Source organism: Ranitomeya variabilis, chromosome 7 (assembly GCF_051348905.1).
Source record: "Ranitomeya variabilis isolate aRanVar5 chromosome 7, aRanVar5.hap1, whole genome shotgun sequence".
Classification (NCBI taxonomy): Eukaryota; Metazoa; Chordata; class Amphibia; order Anura; family Dendrobatidae; genus Ranitomeya; species Ranitomeya variabilis.
In genome coordinates this window covers 178,865,724-178,892,881 of record NC_135238.1, presented here as the reverse complement: position 1 = coordinate 178,892,881, position 27,158 = coordinate 178,865,724, and the positions used below count along the sequence as shown (strand labels likewise).

Here is a 27,158-nt window from a genome sequence, read left to right as displayed (position 1 = left end):
GATTTAACAGGTTTAATAAGATGCAAATAAGTTAGAGCCTTCAAACAAGAGCAGGATTTATTAAACAGATGCATAAATCTTACAAACCAAAAAGTTTTGTTGCTCAGTTAAATTTTTATACATTTTAAACATAAAAGTGTGGGTCAATTATTCTTCAACCCCTAGGTTTAATATTTTGTGGAATAACCTGTGTTTGCAATTACAGCTAATAATCGTCTTTTATAAGACCTGATCAGGCCGGCACAGGTCTCTGGAGTTATCTTGGCCCACTCCTCCATACAGATCTTCTCCAAGTTATCTAGGTTCTTTGGGTGTCTCATGTGGACTTTAATCTTGAGCTCCTTCCACAAGTTTTCAATTGGGTTAAGGTCAGGAGACTGACTAGGCCACTGCAACACCTTGATTTTTTGCCTCTTGAACCAGGCCTTGGTTTTCTTGGCTGTGTGCTTTGGGTTGTTGTCTTGTTGGAAGATGAAATGACGACCCATCTTAAGATCCTTGATGGAGGAGCGGAGGTTCTTGGCCAAAATCTCCAGGTAGGCCGTGCTATCCATCTTCCCATGGATGCGGACCAGATGGCCAGGCCCCTTGGCTGAGAAACAGCCCCACAGCATGATGCTGCCACCACCATGCTTGACTGTAGGGATGGTATTCTTGGGGTCGTATGCAGTGCCATCCAGTCTCCAAACGTCACGTGTGTGGTTGGCACCAAAGATCTCGATCTTGGTCTCATCAGACCAGAGAACCTTGAACCAGTCAGTCTCAGAGTCCTCCAAGTTATCATGAGCAAACTGTAGACGAGCCTTGACATGACGCTTTGAAAGTAAAGGTACCTTACGGGCTCGTCTGGAACGGAGACCATTGCGGTGGAGTACGTTACTTATGGTATTGACTGAAACCAATGTCCCCACTGCCATGAGATCTTTCCGGAGCTCCTTCCTTGTTGTCCTTGGGTTAGCCTTGACTCTTTGGACAAGCCTGGCCTCGGCACGGGAGGAAACTTTCAAAGGCTGTCCAGGCCGTGGAAGGCTAACAGTAGTTCCATTAGCCTTCCACTTCCGGATGATGCTCCCAACAGTGGAGACAGGTAGGCCCAACTCCTTGGAAAGGGTTTTGTACCCCTTGCCAGCCTTGTGACCCTCCACGATCTTGTCTCTGATGGCCTTGGAATGCTCCTTTGTCTTTCCCATGTTGACCATGTATGAGTGCTGTTCACAAGTTTGGGGAGGGTCCTAAATAGTCAGAAAAGGCTGGAAAAAGAGATAATTAATCCAAACATGTGAAGCTCATTGTTCTTTGTGCCTGAACTACTTCTTAATACTTTAGGGGAACCAAACAGAATTCTGGTGGGTTGAGGGGTTGAATAATAAATGACCCTCTGAAACAACTTTTCACAATTTAAAAAAAAAAATAAACAAAGAAATAACATTCTGAATGCCAAGTTAATTCCAAATGTGTAAACCTGCTAAATCTGCAGGGGGTTGAATACTACTTGTAGGCACTGTATATGCAAATGGCATGAAAGTGTTAAAGGGGTTGTACACCCTTCAGGACAATATTAGCTTTATATTTTTAGATCTTAAAATTAAATGCATGGCATTTGGGCTGAATTTTTCTTCTTCTTGTAATTGTGCTTCATTATAAATTTTGCACAGTTTGCCTTTATAACACTTTTTTTGAGCTCCTCTCCACTGAATTATGACCACATCAAAAGTTGACGGTGAAGGGAAATACAAATCCTGTAAATAAAAAATAAAACAAATTCCAAAAGGTGGACAACCTTTCATTGATGCTGCTGTAATAAGGTCTAATGATGTTGTAGTAGTAAGGTGCTCCATGCATCTGCACCTATACTGCTCTGCGACATCAGACCTCTGGTTACAGCCTAAGCTCACCATATGCCTGTACATTGCAGGCAGCCTCAAAACATTTCTGTGAGAATACTTTTTCACAGAAACAAGTGTGATGTTGAATCTCACCTGGGGACTGCAGATGTTTGTGAATAAGGCAATAGCTAACTGTGAAGCTTGTCTGCGACTTGCTGTTGTGCAACTATAGCTTTGCTTTTACTGTATATAAAACAACCAACTTGCACACAAGTCACATGGCCAATCAAGGCGCCGCGCGTCAGGGCCGCCAATCAAGGCGCCGCGCGTCAGGGCCGCCAATCAAGGCGCCGCGCGTCAGGGCCGCCAATCAAGGCGCCGCGCGTCAGGGCCGCCAATCAAGGCGCCGCGCGTCAGGGCCGCCAATCAAGGCGCCGCGCGTCAGGGCCGCCAATCAAGGCGCCGCGCGTCAGGGCCGCCAATCAAGGCGCCGCGCGTCAGGGCCGCCAATCAAGGCGCCGCGCGTCAGGGCCGCCAATCAAGGCGCCGCGCGTCAGGGCCGCCAATCAAGGCGCCGCGCGTCAGGGCCGCCAATCAAGGCGCCGCGCGTCAGGGCCGCCAATCAAGGCGCCGCGCGTCAGGGCCGCCAATCAAGGCGCCGCGCGTCAGGGCCGCCAATCAAGGCGCCGCCAATCAAGGCGCCGCGCGTCAGGGCCGCCAATCAAGGCGCCGCGCGTCAGGGCCGCCAATCAAGGCGCCGCGCGTCAGGGCCGCCAATCAAGGCGCCGTGCGTCAGGGCCGCCAATCAAGGCGCCGCGCGTCAGGGCCGCCAATCAAGGCCGCCAATCAAGGCGCCGTGCGTCAGGGCCGCCAATCAAGGCGCCGCGTGTCAGGGCCACCAATCAAGGCGCCGCGTGTCAGGGCCACCAATCAAGGCGCCGCCAATCAAGGCGCCGCCAATCAAGGCACCGCGCGTCAGGGCCGCCAATCAAGGGGCCGCCAATCAAGGCGCTGCGCGTCAGGGCCGCCAATCAAGGGGCCGCGCATCAGGGCCGCCAATCAAGGGGCCGCCAATCAAGGCGCCGCGCGTTAGGGCCGCCAATCAAGGCGCCGCGCGTCAGGGCCGCCAATCAAGGGGCCGCGCGTCAGGGCCGCCAATCAAGGGGCCGTGCGTCAGGGCCGCCAATCAAGGCGCTGCGCGTCAGGGCCGCCAATCAAGGGGCCGCGCATCAGGGCCGCCAATCAAGGGGCCGCCAATCAAGGCGCCGCGCGTCAGGGCCGCCAATCAAGGCGCCGCGCGTCAGGGCCGCCAATCAAGGCGCCGGGCCGCCAAAGCCAACAGTTCTGTGAGCCGTGCCTTTAATTGCTCCAGGCATGCCTGTATGACTGAAAGCCTGCAGCATGGCATGGATCTTTAAACATACACATTAGATACTTCTTAAAATCTCCATAAACAAAACTCTTGTCCGAGCAAAGCGTTCCTGTGTCCTCAGAGACCTGCTGCCAGATTCCTCTGGCAACGTCCTCTCTGTGTGCAAAACAAAAGGATGAGCTCTTGAAATTCAACAGGTTGGATCCTTTCTCCGCCAACATTACCTATTGGGAGAAACTTGAGAGTTCCCCCATACTGTCAAAACTGAAAACTTATCTACTGTTTATGGGGTTCTTTACTTGTACTGCCGATACCATGTTGACATAAGTGACCGCTGTAGCCAATCACTGCTCTCAGGGGTGCATCAATGTTTTCTGTTTAAAGTCAACAGGAAGCGATCATGCACATGACTGCATTTTGGGATTTTTATGACACAGGCCCTGAGCAAGTGACATGAATCTTAATAGGATTAAACACGCAACTGTAAAAACAAATACAGAACCATACAGTTTCTTTACATGTATTCGGAATGAAAAAAAAATGCGACAGAATGCTGGACACTGAGCTTATTAGATGTAGAAAGCCAGGCTTAAAAAGGTGTCCATACACCTCAAATAGATTTGTTTTGTTTTATTTTTAGACCACGCTGGGTTCACATTACTGGTGGATTTACACTACACCACCCGTGGGGCTGAACAGCTGTTCGGTTACACAGAAGTCATTTAACATGTCCAGTAATCCTACCCTTTAGAATTGAACCAGCATGCAACCGTTTGACAACTTGACCTGCCTGAAAAAAAAAGCCAATTTCAACTGGATCCATTTTTTTTTGTTTTTTTATTTTTTTTTTACATTCAAGACTATCGAAAAAGGATCAGTTAAATAGCCACCCGTTTTTCTCGTATTTGAAAAGAAGAATCTGTTTTTTGCTTACTGGATCAGTGTAAAGAGAAGATTACTTGAAAGCTCAAATGCTCAGTAGTATGTGTTAAATATTTATTTTTCAACACCAAGTAAGCACATATACAGTATATATGTTCATTCAAGTGTGGTCACCTTGTCTCAAGGCTATCGGTAATATAATGGTCATCTGCGTACAGAGTAGCATTGTTCTCGGCAGCACGTTTTGTTTACACAGAACAATGATTTTTAAGCAAGCACTTGTTTGTCGGATGATTTGTGGCTTGTTTACACTAGCATTTATTTTCGGAAACAAGCACTCCTAGGAACGCTCAAGCCCATTACAAGTTCAGTGCAAGTGGACCTAATTTTTCTCTATAAGGGTGGATAACATGTTTCCTGCAGTAATGAAAGCATATCTGTAAAAAAAAAAAGAAATATTGTTTTATTCTGCCATGTGCCAGATGAATTGTGCCTAAAGGCCATTCATTCTTTAATTAATTTTTGGGGTCCAGGAGCAGAGATCTCCACCGATCGCTCATAATGCTGATCGGATGCACTCACTTCTCATTGCACGCACATCATTGGAGGGGCTCAATAGAAAGTCTATGAGCCCATACTGAAATTATTGAAGTCATGTAAAATATAATTAATATGGAAAAATAAAGTAATTTCAGATGATAGTTACCCTCCCCAGGTGCAAAACCTGCTTTTTGTTGAGGCTTCTGTCTCAGTGCTTTAGCTGCAGTTGAGATGTCATGTTGACAGCTTACATCACTGAGCTCAACGGATTGTGCCATCTACTTTGTCAAAGTTGTGAAGCTCAGCGATTGGCTGCAGTGGTGATGCGAGTCGTCAAAATTATGTCACCACTGCAGCCAAAACACTGAGACAAACCCTGGCAGAGGGCAGGCACTCGACCTGGAGAGGAGGAGTACAATTTGATTTTGGTATTTTACAAGAGTGCTATTAGGGGACCACTTTTTTTTTTTTTTTTTTTTAAAGGCAGAGATAGTAAATTTCAGCGAGAAGTCACCCATTTTGGATGTTATTCATACTACACAAATATAATTACAATCCGTTAGGTGACCAAAGAAATTATGGTGAATTGTGAAAACATTTAATTCAGTGATACTAATAACTCAAATAGGTATTGGACTACCTAAATATTAATATTGGGCACTTTCATTAAAGTGCATGGACATTGCACAATGATGCTTTCCGACATGATGGGACAGGGTGGTCGGATTGCTGCTGTGGTCAGAGAATGGGGAAATACCTCTAAAAACTTGGCAAATATTAAACTTAATTAGAAAGGACATTAAAATCAGATCAGTGGGCTGAGACTTCCAAAAGCTGGCCGACTACAGGGCACAGCTCTGCACTGTTGGTAGTTGCTATGCCCGTCATTGCAGCTCAGTTCTATTCGAGTAGATTCAAGGCATTGGAAAAGAAATGCCAGCCGAGAGAGGACAAAATATACCAAATTATATACATTAGTTTTTATATCAATAATAACAATGGAAGACACATAAAAACCTGTTATGCATCATTTAGATGAGAACATAAAAAGAGATTATTACAAAGGTAATACTCGTTGCTGAGAGCCTAGTTTCAGTTATACACTCATTGCTTTTACAAGCGGTTGGCAAAGGGCAAGCAAGACTCAAAAATGCCTGGCACAATACATGTTTACAATGAACAAAGCCAAGAATCTCTCCGAATAAACAGCACGAGTACAGAGGAACTGAAATGGCTTATCCTCCGACTGGTAAGTAGCTGGCAGTGTAAAAAACAAACAAAACAAAAACACTGCCAAACAAAGGGTTAACTTTTTCGGAAGCAGCAAGAGGATGAAGGCTCTGAGAGGAGAGGGCACCAAAATAGGCCTTAACCCTTTCATAAAAAAAGAAAGCGGAGAACCCGCACCCTCTCCTCCCAGGATCCCACACTGCCTGGACAAACGACAATCATTCTCCAAGCAACACATCCAGCCAGCTACTAGACACAGAGGGAAATGCCTGAGATCATATATGGTGTATTACTGCACAAAACACATGAAACCAACAGAAGATGGGTAGAAATGAAGCAAAGGAGCAAATGGAAGACTTATACCTGAAAGGAAGGACGTGCAGTTGAAATGATAAGAGTTGTAGATGTAAAGTGACCAGATAGGTCTGAAGAGTGAAAACCAAGAGTGGCATTAGGGTAAGCGCCACATGGATCCCGAGCATAGTGGCCAAAGAGAACCAAAAACTATATGGAGGAACGGAAGGTTTTCTTTTTACAGGATTCAATTAGAAAAATCACGCATACTTTAATGCCAATCTTATGAAATACTGACCTTTTTCACAGGAATGGTAACCTGCTGTTAACGGTCCTCCTAAAAATTTCAGAGAAATAAAACCAAACAAACGGACCACTCTAGGATACTCCATATTTTCTATTTTGGGCTAGATTCACACATCGGTTGAACACGTTTATGTGCCGGATGTTTTTTCTTGGACACCACACTGACACATACACACATCAGTCTTAAAAATAGATCCATGTCTCCGGGACGCAAGGCTCAGAGCAAGTGCTATTCTCATCTGATCTGCGGATCAGATCTGGCCATTAACGTCTGTGACCATCTGTTAAACACAGATCAAACACAGATGGAGAACTGAAGAAAAATGTCGGCCTCTTGTTTTCATCCATTTTCACTAATCCATTGAAAAGGGGTAATGGATTTGAAAAAAAAAAATAAAAAAATAATAATAGTAAGTTCACACAGTTTCCCCTCTTTCAATTTTTATAAACCGATGCAACGTGGAGGCTATATGGAATACGTGAGAGAAAAATGGTCTGTTTTACAAGGATGTGTGAATGCAGCCTTACGGGAAGTATTCGGAGTCTCTGGGCTTGTTTAATTCACACGACCAGTGGAAGCAACCAATATTTTTGTTGTGTTCTGTGCCCCCTTCAGTATCATGGACCAGCACACTATTAATGTGCCATTTAGCAAAGTTTGCACCATCTGACCCACCAGAGATGGTGCACACAGTCACAATTTGACTATGTGGATTGTGCCCCTCATGCAAACTTTTACACATTACACATGTAGTGTGTGTGGATTGTTATTGCTACATTTACACAATCGCTTCCATTTTTGAATCCAATAAGTGACTTCCATTTTTCAGTTTTACATCTATGTTTGTGTCTCATACACTTTTTTTATAGAATGGAAGTAAACTAAACTTTTTTTTATCCATTGACTCTTTGCAAAGCATGTCTTCCATTTAGGACAGGTTTACTTTAATGGCTGAGTCAGATCTGCAAAACAGATCAGAATGCTCTGGATTTCACAGATCTGACACACATGGATCTGTTTCGTTCATGGATGTATGAATGGATCAAAGAAACTATGTTTATGTGCTGTTCATTTAAAAAACAAAAAACAAAAAAACAGCTCATTGATAATAACAAATGTAGCCTCGGGTCGAGTTCATACAACCGTATGAAAAAAAAAAAAAAAAAAAAAAAAGGATAGTCACGTCTGCAGGATGCAAACGGGATATGCTCTGTGTGCTCATCTGTATCACATACGGATGCAGAAGTTGCCTTCTGGTGCATGCGCTGTTCTGCAAACTAGACCAAACTAGTGCATGCTGCAATGCTGTGTCCCATAGACTATTATTGGTCAGTGTGCTGTCCGTTGGGTGCACGAAGCGCACAATGACTGAAAACACGGTGGTATGAAAAATCAAGCCAGTAACATCTACAAATTGGTGACGCGATGGACTCTGTGTGCTCGCTCACATAACGGATGGGTGCAGAAGTTGGCTATTTACATGCACTTGTCTGATTTGTGTTGAGGTGGGAGAGCAGAAGAAAGAAAATATATGTTGCTTATCTCACATGACATTGATGAATTAAAAAAAAAAAAAAAAAAAAAAAAGATAGCGGCAGCTATTCTTCCTTACCACTTATGGTGTCCACATTTTCAGTGTTGGGCCACATTCACAAGTTCAGTATTTGGTCAGTATTTTACATCAGTATTTGTAAGACAAAACCAGGAGTGGGTGATAAATAACAGAAGTGGTGTCGTGTCTCTATTATACTTTTCCCCTGATTGTTTCACTCCCAATTTTGGCTTACAAATACAGATGTAAAATACCAAAAGCGTGAACGTGGCCTTACAGGTACTTTGGTCAATGAACACTTCTAAGTACTTCTAAATAATTATTTGGGATCCTAAACTTTATCGTCTCACTTCTAACAATTCCCCAAGTGGTTCAAAGGCCAGGACTGCGGATCACTTGAAGTCCTTGCCCAGCATGAGCCTCTATCCAAGGTCACAGTCCTGGCCCATGATTCTTCTCAGTGAATACAATAATCTCTATAGATGGACTTTATGATATGGGCTGACTGCAACCGCCCATATAATTTAGAAAACAATAAGTTATTTGTGGGCTGTATAAACAGACCAATGTGGCAGACAAACTACCGACTTCCTCAATGGTAGAGAATGTCACTGACGGGTAGACCCATGCTGACCATAAGTCTGGAAAGAAAAGATTTACCAAAGTTAAAACAATAGTATGGGCATTTCCTAGAATCTCATTAAGGCTACGTTCACATTAGCGGCGCCCGCCGCAGCGGCGGGCGCCGCAGCGGCGCCGCATGCATCATGCGCCCCTATATTTAACATGGGGGCGCATGGACATGCGGTGCACTTGCTTTTTGCGCCGCATGCGTCCCTGCGGCGCCCGCGTCGGGTCGCGGAGGACGCAGCAAGTTGCATTTTTGCTGCGTCCAAAATCAATGAAAAAAAGGACGCATGCGGCGCAAAAAGCTGCGTTGTGCATGTGTTCACATTTGCGCTGTGCGTTGCGGCGGCGACGCTGCGGCGCACACCGCAAATGTGAACGTAGCCTTACCTAACATTCATGTTAGTTGCCTACATGGAGAAAAATAAATTCCATAAATAAATAGAGATGTAATGAAACAATGGCTCAGTAAAAGCCTAAAAAGAATGAAGTAGACTAAAGACATTCCACAAACACTGGTTGAGGAGATAAGAGACAAGGCAAACTAATCTGAAACAGGGCAGCACAGTTATTCTAAGGGTACCGTCACACAGTGCCATTTTCATCGCTACGACGGCACGATCCGTGACGTCGCAGCGTCGTATGATTATCACTCCAGCGTCGTAGACTGCGGTCACACTTTGCAATCACGGCGCTGGAGCGATGCCGAAGTCCCCGGGTAACCAGGGTAAACATCAGGTTACTAAGCGCAGGGCCGCGCTTAGTAACCCGATGTTTACCCTGGTTACCAGCGTAAACGTAAAAAAAACAAACAGTACATACTTACATTCCGGTGTCTGTCCCCGGCGCTGTGCTTCTCTGCACTGTGTAAGCACCATAGCCGGAAAGCAGAGCGGTGACATCACCGCTGTGCTCGCTTTCCGGCCGGCAGGCGCTCACAGTGCAGAGAAGCTGAGACGCCGGAGGACTGACACCGGAATGTAAGTATGTACTGTCTGTTTTTTTTACGTTTACGCTGGTAACCAGGGTAAACATCGGGTTACTAAGCGCGGCCCTGCGCTTAGTTACCCGATGTTTACCCTGGTTACAAGCGAACACATCGCTGGATCGGTGTCACACACAATGATCCAGCGATGTCAGCGGGTGATCAAGCGACGAAAGAAAGTTCCAATCGATCTGCTACGACGTACGATTCTCAGCGTGATGTCTGATCGCAGTAGCGTGTCAGACACAGCGATATCGTAACGATATCGCTAGAACGTCACGAATCGTGCCGTCGTAGCGATGAAAATTTCACTGTGTGACGGTACCCTTAATCACTGTATCCAGCATTGCACGGAGATTAAAGGTTTTTGATTAAAGACAGTCATCTACAATTTTGACATAAAACATATGTCTTTACCAGCTGCCTGGTGTGAAAGGCTGTCATCCAAACAAGCAGACTGGTAACATAAGGATACCACAGTTGGAGATATACCCTTTTGCTATACAAGTGGAAAGAGTGGAGAACAAAAAAAAAAGAAAAAAAAAGGAAACCCTTTCAGTTGTGTGTCAATTTACTAAGTTTGTGCACAAACATGCCTATAATTTATTTACCTAAACCCTCCAACAGTAAAATTTCTACTGAGAGGCACCAATGCTCAAGCTCTTATTCATTAGGATCCATATACACAGGTGAGGCAGGCGTGGACCTGGCACTGCAGTGATCAGAGGCGTGCGACCCACTAGTAAAAAGCCATACAACTTATGGCATGTCTTATGTACAGTCATGGACAAAAATTTTGAGAATGAGACAAATATTAATTTTTCCAAAGTCTACTGCTTCATTTTTTCTAATGGCAATTTGCATATACTCCTGAATGTCAGAGTGATCAGCTTAACACCAATTACTGTACTTGCAAAGTCAATATTTGCCCAAAAAATGAACTTTAACCCCCAAAACACATTTCAACATCATTGCAGTCCTGCCTTAAAAGGAGCAGCTAACATCGTTTTAGTGATTGATCCATTAACACAGGTGTGGGTGTTGATGAGGACAGGGTTGGCGATCAATCAGTCATGATTAAGTAAGAATGACATCACTTGACACTTTAAAAGGAGGCTGGTGCTTGGTATCATTGTTTCTCTTCAGTTAACCATGGTTATCTCTAAAGGTACCTTCACATTAAGCGACGCTGCGGCGATAGCGACAACGATGCCGATCGCTGCAGCGTCGCTGTTTGATCGCTGGAGAGCTGTCACACAGACCGCTCTCCAGCGACCAACGATGCCGAGGTTCCCGGGTAACCAGGGTAAACATCGGGTTACTAAGCGCAGGGCCGCGCTTAGTAACCCGATGTTTACCCTGGTTACCAGCGTAAAATGTAAAAAAACCAAACAGTACATACTTACATTCGCGTCCCCCGGCGTCCGCTTCCTGCACTGACTGAGCGCCGGCCCTAACAGCAGAGCGGTGACGTCACCGCTGTGCTGTACTTTCACTTTCACTTTACGGCGCTCAGTCAGTGTGGGAAGCGGACGCCGGGGGACGCGAAGGTGAGTATGTACTGTTTGTTTTTTTTACATTTTACACTGGTAACCAGGGTAAACATCGGGTTACTAAGCGCGGCCCTGCGCTTAGTAACCCGATGTTTACCCTGGTTACCAGTGTAAAACATCGCTGGTATCGTTGCTTTTGGTGTCAAACACGACGATACACGCCGGTCTGACGACCAAATAAAGTTCTGAACTTTGTTCAACGACCAGCGATATCACAGCAGGATCCTGATCGCTGCTGCGTGTCAAACTAAACGATATCGCTAGCCAGGACGCTGCAACGTCACGGATCGCTAGCGATATCGTTTAGTGTGAAGGTACCTTAAAGAAACACGTGCAGCCATCATTGCACTGCACAAAAATGGCCTAACAGGGAAGAGTATCGCAGCTACAAAGATTTCACCTCAGTCAACAATCTATCGCATCATCAAGAACTTCAAGGAGAGCGCTTCCATTGTTGTCAAAAAGGCTCCAGGGCGCCCAAGAAAGACCAGCAAGCGCCAGGACCGTATCTTAAAACTGTTTCAGCTGCGGGATCGGACTACCAGCAGTGCCGAGCTTGCTCAGGAATGGCAGCAGGCTGGTGTGAGTGCTTCTGCATGCACTGTGAGGCGGAGACTCTTTGAGCAAGGCCTGGTTTCAAGGAGGGCAGCAAAGAAGCCACTTCTCTCCAGAAAAAAATATCAGGGACCGACTGATATTCTGCAAAAGGTACAGGGAGTGGACTGCTGAGGACTGAGGACAAAGTCATTTTCTCTGGTGAATCCCCTTTTCGATTGTTTGGGACATCTGGAAAACAGCTTATTCGGAGAAGAAGAGGTGAGCGCTACCACCAGTCTTGTCTCATGCCAACTGTAAAGCATCCTGAAACCATTCATGTGTGGGGTTGCTTCTCAGCCAAGGGAATCGGCTCACTCACAGTCTTGCCTAAAAACACAGCCATGAATAAAGAATGGTACCAGAATGTCCTCCAAGAGCAACTTCTCCCAAACGTTCACGAGCAGTTTGGCGCCCAACAATGCCTTTTCCAGCATGATGGAGCACCTTGCCATAAAGCAAAGGTGATAACTAAATGGCTCATGGAACAAAACATAGAGATTTTGGGTCCATGGCCTGGAAACTCCCCAGATCTTAATCCCATTGAGAACTTGTGGTCAATCATCAAGAGACGGGTGGACAAACAAAAACCAACAAATTCTGGCAAAATGCAAGCATTGATTATGCAAGAATGGACTGCTATCAGTCAGGATTTTGTCCAGAAGTTGATTGAGAGCATGCCAGGGAGAATTGCAGAGGTCATGAAGAAGAAGGGTCAACACTGCAAATATTGACTTGCTGCATTAACTCATTCTAACTGTCAATATAACCTATTGGTACTCATAATATGATTGCAATTATATTTCTGTATGTGATATAAACATCAGAACATCAGACAAACACTAATAAAAACCAGAGGGCAGCAGATCATGTGAAAATATAATTTTGGTGTCATTCTCAAAACTTTTGGCCATGACTGTACAGAGATTTTCCTCCCTAGAAGCAATGCCTCCATAGGAAAATACGCCTGTACATTTGCCATGTAAAACAGACGGAAGCAGAGACATCCCACTGATTATTATGGGGGTCCATCATGCAGACCTTTCAGGGCCTGATTCATTAAGACGTTTACATTACAGTTCTCGTACAAAACACCTTCATTGCAAAATCTTTGAGCAACTGAGAAGTTTTGAGTTCTGGCGTTTTCACTTTTATCCCACCCACCTATCAAAATTCATGAAAAGTTATTATTATTAGTATTATTTATTATTATAGCGCCATTTATTCCATGGCGCTTTACATGTGAGGAGGGGTATACATAAAAACAGGTACAATAATCTTGAACAATACAAGTCACAACTGGTACAGGAGGAGAAAGGACCCTGCCCGCGAGGGCTCACAATCTACAAGGGATGGGTGAGGATACAGTAGGTAAGGATAGAGCTGGTCGTGCAATGGTTTGGTCGATCGGTGGTTACTGCAGGTTGTAGGCTTGCCGGAAGAGGTAGATCTTCAGGTTCTTTTTGAAGGTTTTGATGGTAGGTGAGAGTCTGGTATGTTGTGGTAGAGAGTTCCAGAGTAGGGGTGATGCGCGAGAGAAATCTTGTATGCGATTGTGGGAAGAGGAGATAAGAGGGGAGTAGAGAAGGAGATCTTGTGAGGATCGGAGGTTGCGTGCAGGAAAGTACCGGGAGACGAGGTCACAGATGTATGCAGGAGACAGGTTGTGGATGGCTTTGTATGTCATGGTTAGGCTTTTGTACTGGAGACTCTGGGTAATGGGGAGCCAGTGAAGGGATTGAAAGAGGGGAGAGGCCGGGGAATAGGGGGGGACAGGTGGATTAGTTGGGCAGCAGAGTTTAGAATAGATTGGAGGGGTGCGAGAGTGTTAGAGGGGAGGCCACAGTAGTCAAGGAGGGAGATGATGAGGGCATGGACTAGGGTTTTTGCAGATTCTTGGTTTAGGAACGTACGGATCCATGAAATATTTTTGAGTTGAAGGCAGCAGGAAGTGGAAAGGGCTTGGATATGCGGTTTGAAGGAGAGATCAGTGTCAAGGATTACCCCGAGACAGCGAGCTTGTGGGACTGGGGAGAGTGGACAGCCGTTTACTTTAATGGATAGGTTCGTTGGGGAGGGGTCGCGTGAGATGGGGGAAAGACAATGAATTCTGTTTTGTCCATGTTAAGTTTCAGAAATCTAGAGAAGAAGGATGAAATAGCAGATAGAAATTGAGGGATTCTGCTTAGTAGGGTGGTGATATCTGGTCCAGAGATGTAGATCTGTGTGTCATCAGCATAGAGATGATACTGAAAACCGTGAGATTTTATCAGCTGTCCCAGGCCAAAAGTGTAAATGGAGAAGAGCAGGGGCCCTAGAACTGAACCTTGCTGGACTCCGACAGATAGGGGGCGAGGTGAGGAGGTGGTGTCTGAATGGGAGACGGTGAATGTTCGGTGAGTTAGGTATGACGAGATCCAGGATAGGGCCAAGTCTGTGATGCCAAGGGATGAGAGGGTCTGTAGTAATAGGGAATGGTCCACTGTGTCAAAGGCAGAGGACAGGTCCAGGAGGATAGACCTTAGTTAGGGCAGTTTCAGTGAAGTGGTGTGACCGGAAGCCTGATTGTAAGCGGTCAAAAAGGGAGCAGGAAGATAGATGGGAGGACAGTTCAAGATGGACGTGTTGTTCCAGTAGTTTTCAGGCATAGGGGAGAAGTGATATAGGGCGATAGCTAGATACAGAGGATGGGTCAAGAGAGGGCTTTTTGAGGATAGGTGTGATTGAGGCATGTTTAATGCTTGAGGGGAAAACACCAGTTGTTAGTGATAGGTTGGAGAGATGGTTAGAGTTAGAAAAGTTAAGTCATTTTAGTGGTGTAACTTACTCCGCTTCTAACTGGAGTAACATTTTTGGCAATGGCGCACGCCACTTGTAAGATGCACTCAATTCATTAAGTTGCATGTGCCTCTTAATGAATTAGGTGAATTGAACGCCAGAGAGCCCCTTAATTAACACTGACATATGCAATGTCAATCTTGATGAATCGGCTAAAAACACATATTTAAAGGAGGCTGTAATAATCAATGAGGTCCCTCTGTTTCCATTTGCGCCAGTAATACAATGGATCCATTTCAGACAAAATTCCAATTGTCTGTTCCTAAAAAGTACAAAAAGAAGTCTAAACAGAAGTGTGAAAGAAAATAGACTAGGCACTCAACTTATGCAGAACTTTTTGTGGTTTAATGTAGTCAACAAATAAACGTTTCGGCCATAGTAAAAGGCCTTCTTCAGTAACAGTTAGTACCAGAAGATGATAACGTAGGTGAACGTAGGCGTGTCTGGCAGGGACATGGTATCCACTGAATGTCAGCTGACAAGCGGTGGATACCGCATCCCTGCCAGACACGCCGGCACGTTGTCAATTTCTGGGTCTCTACTACACACCGGTTACTCCGGTTGGGACCTTATACTCCTGCCCAGACACTGCTGTTATCGTGCCTATGTTATATAACCACGTTCACCTATGTTATTATCTTCTTCTGGTACTAACCATTACTGAAGAAGGCCTTTTACTGTGGCCGAAACGTTTATTTGTTGACTACATTAAACCACAAAAAGTTCTGCATAAGTTGAGTGCCTAGTCTATTTTCTTCTACATATACGGTGTGGGACCCTACTAGGGCACCTATTCTGGTAGTGCATACGGTGTTTCTTCACAAACAGAAGTGTGAACACAGCCATACATTAAGTCAAATGAGTGCTCCTGCTAATCATCACACTTTTGGGAATAAAAGGTCAGCACATACGTTAAGTCTGCACATACTTTAGGGTAGTTCATTTCATATGAAGGGGAAAAAAAAACAAAAAAAAACAAGCGGACAGTTCAGGGCTGATGAAAAGTTAAACTTGCTATTCACTTGCGCATCCAAAACACTATTACAGATCTGGCAAAAGGTGGGACATTATCCAGAAACTCGACTATAGTCAAGACACATTGGGTGTCCTTGGGAGGAATCATGTGATGGATTTCGCTTTTTTTTTTTTAAATCTGTTTTTATAACGGAGTAGAACAATGGAGGTCATTAGTGCAGAAGACAGCAGCGGATGGAAAAACAGCTTAAGTTTCCCCATAGACCTTACATGGTTGTCGGCCAACTCTCCCCGACAGGAGTACTGTCTCCTATGAGAGAGCCCCCGCTAGACATCTCTTGAAAGGCGACTTATCTCTAGAGAACAAATGGATTGGTGGTCTGAAATTGGATCTCCCGACATACACATTAGAATGTCTGAACTTTTTGATATCAGCTGGTTTGACTGATGTTAGGCTAATATGTATGGAGGTCTTAAAGGGGTTGTCCAAGACTTGTGAATCCTCAGCGCACACACTGAGTGCTCCCAAGATCCTCCAGTGTAGGAAGTGGGCAGGCGCATTATTGCAAGTATGAGATTTGCATAGATGTGGTCACATGCCGACTAGAGGTGCATGGCCTTAAGCAATACAAGTGAATTGAGCAAGGCGGGACATGTCTAGAAGTGGCCAGAAGTATACTAATTGAATACATGCGGTCACATGACCGCCTGCTCCCAGAGAATCCTGACAGCGAACACTGTGTGAGTGGTGTGAAGACAGATTCATAAGCCTGCAGTCAGTGAGAATGCCAAACCTGGATAACCCATTCAAGGCCGGGGTCACACTTGCAAGTGTGATACGAGAAACTTGCACGAGTCTCTCGCCTCAATACCCGGCACTGCCGCCGACACTCGGGACCGGAGCATTCAGCTGCATAGAAATACATGCAGCCGCACACTCTGGTCCCAAGTGCCGGTGGCAGTGGTGGGTATTGATGCGAGAAACTTGCGAGAGCTTCTTGCATCACACTCGCAAGTGTGACCCCGGCCTATGGCTGATATCTTCAGTACGTCAAGCAACGAGTTCAACTACCAAAACTAAATAAAATGGTTGTCAGTATAGACTTAAGATACGGCACTTAACAAAATTATAATTATATGCATACACTAAATTACTCAAGATTCCCATCGATAGAAAAATGATCGCTTCCTGTCTAGTACCCATGTCCCTCACAGATACACTCCACTCCCACAGGTACTCAGCTCACATGTCACCCTTGGAGACGTGGCAAAAAGGTTTATTTGCAAACGACGGGAGGAGAATGGCTGTCGCACAACACAGCACAGTTCTGGCACCAGACTGCTGTCATCATTACATAAATAATAATCGCCCTAACCTCGGGTAACACTGTTATGCTGCCATACACTGAAAGGGTTAATCCACGTACAGCTGCAGGCCACGTATTGTACAGTCTCAGAGCAGCTGGGACAATGGATGTGAATTTGCCCTTATAAAAGCCTCCAGAGAGCCCAGCACTTCACTAACCCGAGCCCTGCACACATTACCATGGATACTTCAGCGCTATCCTGACATCCGCTTGTTGTCTCCCCTTTCAAGCTCCGCGAGCCTCATTTAGGCAAACAGGGCGGCCAAGAGAAGATGTGAGGTAACAAAGCTGCTGCCACCTACCACAAACGAGCCTCACTGTACCAGGCTCCTGTGTCTGCAGCATGTCACACCAGCCATCATACTACTAACTCCTTCATGGAAGAACCTGCTCCGCTGAGCCAGGTATACAGGTGTGGATCAGGTTTTGCATTGCCAGGAGCGTCCATGTTTCTCATGTCCCGCAGGTTTGGGAAATTAGCATAGTAAAAGTAGGCAATTAAATTTAGCAGAATTACATGAGCAGTAAATATACAACCAAGGCTTTTATAACCTAGAAAGACAACTTTATGGCCTATTAACAAAGGGAAGAAACACCATAAAGCTTCTGTCCCCCCACAAAATACAAGAATAACGGCAATGGTAAGACAGGCTATGTCCAGACAGAGGCTTTTTCAGGTATTAAAGACAAATTTTTCAATCGGAACATACCCCAAGGCCACTTTCACATGTTCAGTATTTTACCTCAGTATTTGTAAGCCAAAACCAGGAATGGGTGAAAAAAAAATGCAGAAGCGGTGACATGTTTCTATTAGGCCGGGTGCACATGGCCCAGAAGTAACAGCGCATCTTTGCTGCATCCAAAGCGCTGCAGTCTAATGAACGCAGGGGAATCCGCATGTGATCACTGAACCATGCAGATTCACTGTGTCTGAAAAATGCTATAGGTGAAATTGACATGCTGCGGTCTGGAGAGATGCGCCACATGTCCATCTCCATGGGTGATCCATGGGCGTCTTGTGGACGCATAGTGAACATGGGATTTCTTGAAATCCTATACACTATTCTGTAACATCTGGACGTTGCGGGTTGGACGCTGCATAAGTACACAGTGTCCAAGTGAAAAACAGTTGATTCCTTCTGCTCAGGCAATGTTCCCCAACTCTGAGGACTAGTTTTCCAGCAGGACAATATACCATGCCACACAGCTAGGTTAATCAAGGTGTGGATGAAGGACCACCACATCAAATCCCTGTCATGGCCAGCCCAATCTCCAGACCTGAACCCCATTGAAAACTTCTGGAATATAATCAAGAGGAAGATGGATAGTTACAAGCCATCAAACAAACAAGAACTGCTTAAATTTATGTACCAAGAGTTTCATAAGGTCACCCAAAAGCAGTGTGAAAGACTGGTGGAAAGCATGCCAAGACGCATGAAAGCTGTGATTAAAAATCATGGTTATTCCACAAAATATTGATTTCTGAACTCTTCCTGAGCAAAAACATTAGTATTGTTGTTTCTAAATGATTATGAACTTGTTTTCTTTGCATTATTTGAGGTCTGCAAGCAATGCATTTTTTTGTTATTTTGACTATTTCTCATTTTCAGAAAATAAATAGAAAATGTATTGCTTGGAACTTCGGAGACATGTTGTCAGTAGTTTATAGAATAAAAGAACAATTTACTCAAAAATATACCAATAAAGAGAAAAATCAGAGAAACTAAAAATTTTTGCAGTGGTCTCTTAATTATTGTCAGAGCTGTATATCCCCAATGGTGTTTTGCTGAGTTCTCAACGCAAAAAACATGAGCAGTTTAAAAAAAAAAAAAACACGCGTTTTGATTGGAGAGTTGTAGAGATTATGCTCCAAAACTCCTGAAAAAAAAACAATATATGTGGGTATGACATCTTTCAGACATCAGTATACCATCAAGCTTTTCAAGCAGAAGATTCTTCAGGAAAATTATGACAATGTTTTTCCTGAAGCGTCTTTTCTGTCTTTTTTGCAGCTAGAAGTTTTTTTTTCCATTATGTACACAGTTTTGTAAGCATGAGCTGCCTGAAGAATAGTCAGGTCATGTCTTTTAATAGCTTTGTGCCTTAGGAAACGTGAAGTGGTTAAAAGAAGCTCAAAAGACTGAACATACGCACAGCAAGTCGTTTTTATATAGCAGTGAATATTTTCATTATTATGCTTCTTTATTAACCCTTTTTCAGGCGGGTTACGGAACGGATCTACTTGAAAATATGTCGCGTGCACATACCCTTACAAGCGAATCTGTCAGTGGGATCAATCCTCCTAAGCAGTCTATATGGGCATGTAGGTCACAGAAGACTAAATAAAATGATAAAACATCATATCACAGTATCAGTGTATTTCAGAGTAATCCACATTTCTCTTAAACATATAAATGAGCTGTTAAGATCTATGGGCTGTACATAGCTCTCCCTGAGAATCTGCCTCCAGGGTTTAGGTTACATTAAAGGGGGCATTACCAATGTGAGACATGTAGATCAGACAGTCAGTCATTACATGTTTCACGCTGGTAGCACCACTTTTTATTTTAAATAGGCTCTGGAGGCAGATTCTCAGAGAGATTAGTGTCCGACCCATAGAGCTTAACAGCTCACTTACATATTAAGAAAATATGGATTTTTCGAGACTAAGACATCATATTGGAAATACCAAGGTATCATTTTCTTCAACTTCCCATAACTTGCGTGCCCATACTGACCTAGGAGGGTTGATCCTATTGACCAATTCCATTTAAAGAGCTTTTAAAAGCAATTTTTTTTTTATTCCTTTTGACTGTGTCAATTTTAAGGAAAATTCTCAGAAGAATCCACCTAATAGAAGCGATTTGAACTTCTGTGTTTTGCCACAAGTTTTCAAAACCTGAGGCTAAAAAATAAAATAAAATAAATAAATTAACATGTGAAAAGTACAGAGGATTATGGCTATCCTCCCATGTTGTGTTTTTTTCCTACAGGCAAAACTCTTGGCAGTAAGGCTATGCTCACACGTATTTCTTCAGCTTTTTTTTTTTTATAAACATTTTCAGCTGCGCTTTACAGTACAGTACCATTGAAATGAAAGTCTTTCAAAAGATGTTGAAGGCAGTTTTCGGAGCAGATCCGCTCAAAACACAACTGTCTGAATATAGCCTTATGCTTCATTTATATTTTACTAAAAAATAAATAGGATTTCAAGGATCCCGGTAATTTAAAAAAAAAAAGGGTGGGGGGAGCAAGAACGGTCAATGTCCACATGGGGAGACCAGCCTGGCACATGAGGATTTTATGGGGAACCACAGTGCAAAGATCAACACATATAAATGTACGCTTAGGCTATGTGCACACGCTGCAGATTTTGCAGCGTATTGGCTGCTGCGGATTCGCAGCAGTTTTCCATGAGTTTACAGTAACATGTAAACCTATGGAAAACAAAATCCACAGTGCACATGCTGCAGAAAAAAAAACGGGCGGAAACGCCGCATTGTTTATTCCGCAGCATGTCAATTCTTTGTGCGGATTCCGCAGCAGTTTACACCTGATCCACAATAGGAATCTGCAAGTTTAAAACCAAAGGTGGAATCCGCAAGAAACCTGCGAAAAAAACGTGGTAAATCCGCGGTAATTCCACAATAAATCCGCAGTGCAGACTTACTGCGGATTTACCAAAATAAGTGCAGAAAAATCTGCACAACATTCCGCAACGTGTGCACATACCCTTAATCTCCAAATTCAGCAGATCTAGCCTTTTATGCTAAGTATGTGGTTTATGTATAGTAAGGCAAGACTGGGTTCAAATTGCACTTTTTAGAGAGGGTTTTTAACAAACCAAAAAATGCAGATCTACTACATAATTGTCTAAGGGTCACTTCCGTCTGTCTGTCTGTCACGGATATTCATTGGTCGCACTCCGTTAATGCTGCTATTAACCCTGTGTGACCAACTTTTTACTATTGATGCTGCCTATGTGGCATCAATAGTTAAAAGATCTAATGTTAAAAATAATAAAAAATCGTTATATACTCACCGTCCGTCGGCCCCTCGGATCCAGAACCGGCCTTTCCCGCTCCTCGCGACGCTCCGGTGACCGCTCCATGCATTGCGGTCTCGCGACTGCTACGTCATCTCGCGAGACCGCAATGCACTCTTGGGACCGGAGCGCGCGAGGAGTGTCGGTAACCGCTTCGCCTGGATCCAGGGCCAACAGAAGGTGAGTATATAACTTTTTTTTATTTTAATTCTTTTTTTTTTAACAGGGATATGATGCCCACATTGCTATATACTGCGTGGGCTGTGCTATACACTACGTGGCCTGGGCAATACGCTACGTGGCCTGTGCTATACGCTACGTGGCCTGTGCTATACGCTACGTGGCCTGTGCTATACGCTACGTGGCCTGTGCTATACGCTACGTGGCCTGTGCTATACGCTACGTGGCCTGTGCTATACGCTACGTGGCCTGTGCTATACGCTACGTGGCCTGTGCTATACGCTACGTGGCCTGTGCTATACGCTACGTGGACTGTGCTATACGCTACGTGGGCTGTGCTATATGCTACGTGGCTGTGCTATATACGCCGCGGGCTGTGCTATATACTACGTGGGCTGTTATATACTACATGGCAGGCCGCGAACAATCAGCGACAGGCGCAGTCCGGCCGCGAATTGGCACGGGATTTGAACCACGCTTTGCTAAGGCCGCCGTCACACATGCGAGTTTTACGGACGTAAGAGTGCAGAAACTACGTGCGTAAAACTCGCATAACATACGGCACAATGCTTCTCAATGGGTCTCGTCCTATCAGCCGTATATTACGGATCCATAATATATGGCGTTCTACGGCCGTACAAAATCGCAGCATGCTGCGTTTGTCAGCGTATTGCGCAAATAATACGCCAATGAAAGTATATGGGGGCGAGAAAAATACGGATTCCACACGGACCAGCAAGTGTGACTTGCGAGAAATACGCAGCGGTGTTAGTGAAAAGTCGGTAATTCAATTGCCGGCTTTTCATTTCTCCTGCCTAAACCCGACAGGATATGAGACATGGTTTACATACAGTAAACCATCTCATATTCCCTTTTTTTTTGCATATTCCACACTACTAATGTTAGTAGTGTGTGTATGCAAAATTTGGGCGCTGTAGCTGCTAAAATAAAGGGTTAAATGGCGGAAAAAATTGGCGTGGGCTCCTGCGCAATTTTCTCCGCCAGAGTGGTAAAGCCAGTGACTGACGGCAGATATTAATAGCCAGGAGAGGGTCCATGGTTATTGGCCCCCCCGTGGCTAAAAACATCTGCCCCCAGCCACCCCAGAAAAGGCACATCTGGAAGATGCGCCTATTCTGGCACTTGGCCACTCTCTTCCCACTCCCGCGTAGCGGTGGGATATGGGGTAATGAAGGGTTAATGCCACCTTGCTATTGTAAGGTGACATTAAGCCAGATTAATAATGGAGAGGCGTCAATTATGACACCTATCCATTATTAATCCAATTGTTTGAAAGGGTTAAAAAACACACACACACACACACACACACACACACGATTTAAAAGTATTTGAATGAAATAAACACAGCGGTTGTTTTAATATTTTATTGCTCTCTCAATCCATTTGCAGACCCTCGCTTGGCAAAACAATAAACGCACAAGATACATACCTTCTGCTGACCCGTCACGTCCTACGAGGTAATCCATCTGAAGGGGTTAAAATAATTTACAAGCAGGAGCCCTGCAAATGCAGCTGTGCTCGTGCTTGTAATTCCCCGGCGAATGAAGGAAATGTAGGTCATTGACCTACATTTCCTTCAGTCGCGGTGATGCGCCCCCTGGTGGATGTCCTCATATGACCTGGAGCGTGGGAAAAAGTTCCCAGGCTGCAGTTCATGAGAACATCCAGCAGGGGCGCATCACCGCGACTGAAGGAAATGTAGGTCAATGACCTACATTTCCTTCATTCGCCGGGGAATTACAAGCACGAGCACAGCTGCATTTGCAGGGCTCCTGCTTGTAAATTATTTTAACCCCTTCAGATGGATTACCTCGTAGGACGTGACGGGTCAGCAGAAGGTATGTATCTTGTGCGTTTATTGTTTTGCCAAGCGAAACCGAATCCTGTGTATTCAATGTATTATTCTAAAATCTTCATAAATAAACTACATACATATTCTAGAATACCTGATGCGTTAGAATCGGGCCACCATCTAGTATACAAATAATGACAGATAGCGCAGAAAGGAAATAAGGAAATCCGATTTTCTTTTTACATTTAGGGCCTCCAGCAAAACACCAGTATAAGCAAAGATCATGTTCAAACCAGTATGGAAAGTTCGGAGTGCTGCCACGGGTAAATGACATTTTGCATCTCCATTATTATGCAAAAAGGCACAATGTGTAATGTATTAATGCGCTCTATTAAACGTATATCACATATTCCAAAGTAGAGGAATGAAGACTCCTCTGATCTATGACTGTGGCTGCCCAGGGATGAGGCAGGTGTGTGGTGGCCTGTATTCTGCTGACACTGTCAGGGCAACAATAGAAACCCCCTGCGGAGCGATTACCAAATCAGTCTTGTCCAAATGAGCCACACTTATGACACACACTGCCTCTGAGGGATAGGTGATAAAGGGGTTGTCCAATGAAACAAAGTTACTTTTTTTGGGGTTGCAGTGCCATTCATTCTATAAAAAAAACACAACAGCCCAAATCGAAATCTGACGAACCACACTGATTGGGACATACAAGATGCACCAGGTCTATGTGCACGATGGACTGCACACTCACTGTAGTCTGTGGACCTCAGATCCATGTGAAGAACATAATATAATAAAATATTATAATATATATATATATATATATATATATATATATATATATATATATATATATATATATATACACATACCGTATATATATATATTACACACAGAGCTGACTAGTGCACAGAAACAGCGCATGAGAGCATGGAGCTGTACTGAGATTCTGTTCTGACTGCAATCAGCAGACATAACTAGTTGACTAGATCAATAAATTCACTGCTTGTCTGAACTTAGATCAACAGCACAATTAGGGTGCGTGTCCACGGTCCGTAATCACGGCGCTTTGGATGGAGCGGAAAACCCGCTTCGCCCAAAGCGCCGTCCCCTTCTGTACGTGCGGCGATTCCGGATGTGTTCATTGCACACATCCGGAATCTCCGCACCCCATACATAGGGCCCTGTGATTTACCTTTCGGCGACTGAGCGTCGCCGCAAGGTAAACAGACATGCTGAGTTCTAATAAGACGCACCGCATGTACGGAAACGCAGGACCGCCGGGTGCGTGTTTGCACGCATAGTGGAGACGGGATTTCATCTATGCTGTAACATCTGGACGCCGCGGGTTGAACGCTGCAGCTGTACGCAGCGTTCAATCCGCAGCTAAGGCTACTTTCACACTAGCGTTGTGCACTGCACGTCGCTATGCGTCGTTTTGTAGAAAAAACGCTTCCTGCAAAAGTGCTTGCAGGATGCGTTTTTTCTCCATTGACTTGCATTAGCGACGCATTGCCACACGTCGCAACCGTCGTGCGACGGTTGCGTCGGACCGTCGCCACCAAAAAACGTTGCATGTAACGTTTTTTGGTGCGTCGTCTGCAGTATTTCCGAACGCGCATGCGCGGCCGGAACTCCGCCCCCTCCTCTCCGCACCTCACAATGGGGCAGCGGATGCGTTGAAAAACAGCATCCGCTGCCCCTGTTGTGCGGCACTTTCACTGCTAGCGTCGGTGCGCCGCAATGTCGCATAGCGACGTGCAGTGCATGACGCTAATGTGAAAGTAACCTAATCCGGCACGTGGACACATACTCTTAGTTGTCAGTTTCTCTCGTACCAGTTCTGTGTTTTCCAAAGAGAACACTCGCACCTATCAGTCTATGGGGGTAATTCACGTGTCCTAATTTTTCCTCAGACCAAGTGGTCCTCAAAGAAGTATGGAGTCTTGTCCGATATTGATGGGAGCGTCTGCTCAAACTTGCCAATGCAAGTCTATGTATCAGTGGAAAATAAAATAAAAAATTGTGGACAGCACTTTGATGCCATCCCTGTGCCATCTTTTTCACAGATTGATAGGAGAAGCTTGAGAAACATCCATAAAAAAACCTCAAACTCTGACAAGATACTGATCAAAACCACTGATGAAACTCAGAACTTTTTGTTTAGCATATGAGAAAAATCACTGATGTCTGAATGAGCCCTAAGGTCACATTCGCATGCTCAGTATTTGTAGCCAAAACCAGGAGTGGGGGATAAATACAGAAGTAGTGACGAGTCTCTATTATACTTTTCCACTCCTCATTTTGGTTTACAAATACCAATGTAAAATACTGACCAAATACTAAATGTGTGAAATGCAGCTTAAGAGAAAAATCAGCTGAATCTGCAGAAGAAGCCGGCTAACATGTAATTGAGGTTGTGCCAACTTTCCCCCAATAGGTGATATTGGGGGAAGGAACGATCGGCCATAATGAAACTCAACATGTCCAATGTTCTGTCATCAGAGGAGATACTGATAGGGAATGTAGACTGTGAGCCCCAATGGGGACAGTGATGACGATGTGGAATAAATCAATGTGTTACCACCAAAAGGAGTCTGGCAGCCACTTACTTTCCTCTTCCCATTGATAATACAGACACGCTGAGCGTCCGTGTATGGGGACGTCAGAAAGGAAGTTGGATGACAGTTATTGAAGTTTTGTGGCCAGCTTAATGGCTACATTACCAGTACTTTTTATCTTTCTTACTTATGTTCCCACATTATCATTACTGGTTGTAAGACTCAGGTACCAGTAGAGGAGTTGTAGGCTCGGTCCACCGTGTACGGGACCTTCTACAGAACACGGATAATCCAACTGCAACCAGAATGATCCTGAACCTGCAGCCGAGGAGGCGATAATGGAAGGACAATGCGGGGAGAGTGACCATTACGGAGAGGGCGCTAATCTTAGCGGTTAGTGGTCGTTAGCTGAGGGGTCAGAGGACTGCTTACAATGAGCTGGGGCATTAATCAGGAGCGTCTTGGATAGAAGGACATGCATTTCCTCTGTGGAAGTGACCGGCTGACTTTCTGGATGACTTCTGTAGGGAGCACCAGCGAAGTTCCTGCAGGACGTGTTTTGTGGACATCCGCCACCAGCACACTTCAGAACCGCCACTTTCTGCCCCCAAGGTATCTACATATGGGAGGAATCACAATGACATTCCTATGGCATGAGCCTGCCGGATACTTCCCTCATACAACTTCCAAGGTGCCAGATCTTTGACAGGCCTTAAAGGGATAGAGGAACCACAAGTGGAAGCATGATCAGCATCTGCTATGCAGTTCAATGCAATGTATTGTTCTCTGTTGTCAGCTATCTGAGGGGGGGGGGGGGGGTTCTTCAATGCAAGAAAAAAACATTATAAATGTATGCCCCTCCGTGATCAAGTTGTGGGAACCTACTCTATCCATTACAGATGTAGCAGAGCTGTGTTTGTCACTTGCAGCCCTACATAGAGGCAGCTGTAAGGAGTTGCATCAAATGACAAACTCGGCTCTGCTTCGTATAACATGTCACACACACAATCCTCAGAGCGTTAACACCCCAGAGAGGGGCAATTAGAGAGATACACAAGGTAGCAACGACATATGCACGACAGCTGCAAGCAGATAACATGGCCAGCACTATGCTGCAGGGCTATGTACTGCGAACAGGGGGCGCTCACCTCTCCGTTACACCGGGGGTCCTCCTAGTCCGGGGTCACCGCAGCCCCATGCCTCTGCTCCGCCGCCGCCGCCGCTGTCTGTGTTCTCAGGTCCCAGCTGCTTAGAGGAGTGGGAGGAGCTGGCCGTGACCCCGCCCCGGGGAGGGGCCAGAGTGGGGGAGCCTGGGATCCTGATTAACTCCTGCAGAGCAGATACAATCTGTCCCAGGAATCCTGATGCTTCGGGGTCAGGTTGCAAGTCTGGAGGTCTGTGCTGATACTAGGAGCAGGCAGGAAAGGAAAAAAAACATATGTTGTAGCACAAAATAACCACAATGATTCTCCTGATCACAGGACAGTGTTTTCATGCTGTGACACAGGGCAGAGAAGCCAATTTGCCTTTTTATTTTTTTCTTGAGAGCTTATCAGAAAATCACTGATAGACAATATTTTTTACAAACACATTGGAAAACCGTAG

The 27,158-nt window shown here is 44.9% G+C and overlaps 1 protein-coding gene across 1 annotated transcript in view; it reads right to left on the bottom strand.

The window, feature by feature from the left end:
- SH3BP4 (SH3 domain binding protein 4) overlaps window positions 1-26,853 on the bottom strand; it is a 64,917-nt gene extending 38,064 nt beyond the window's left edge. The window contains exon 1 of the mRNA XM_077272366.1: window positions 26,702-26,853. The gene's annotated coding sequence lies outside the window, so the exon portion shown is untranslated. The remainder of the gene's footprint in view (window positions 1-26,701) is intronic.
- Between the last annotated feature and the right edge of the window lie 305 nt (window positions 26,854-27,158).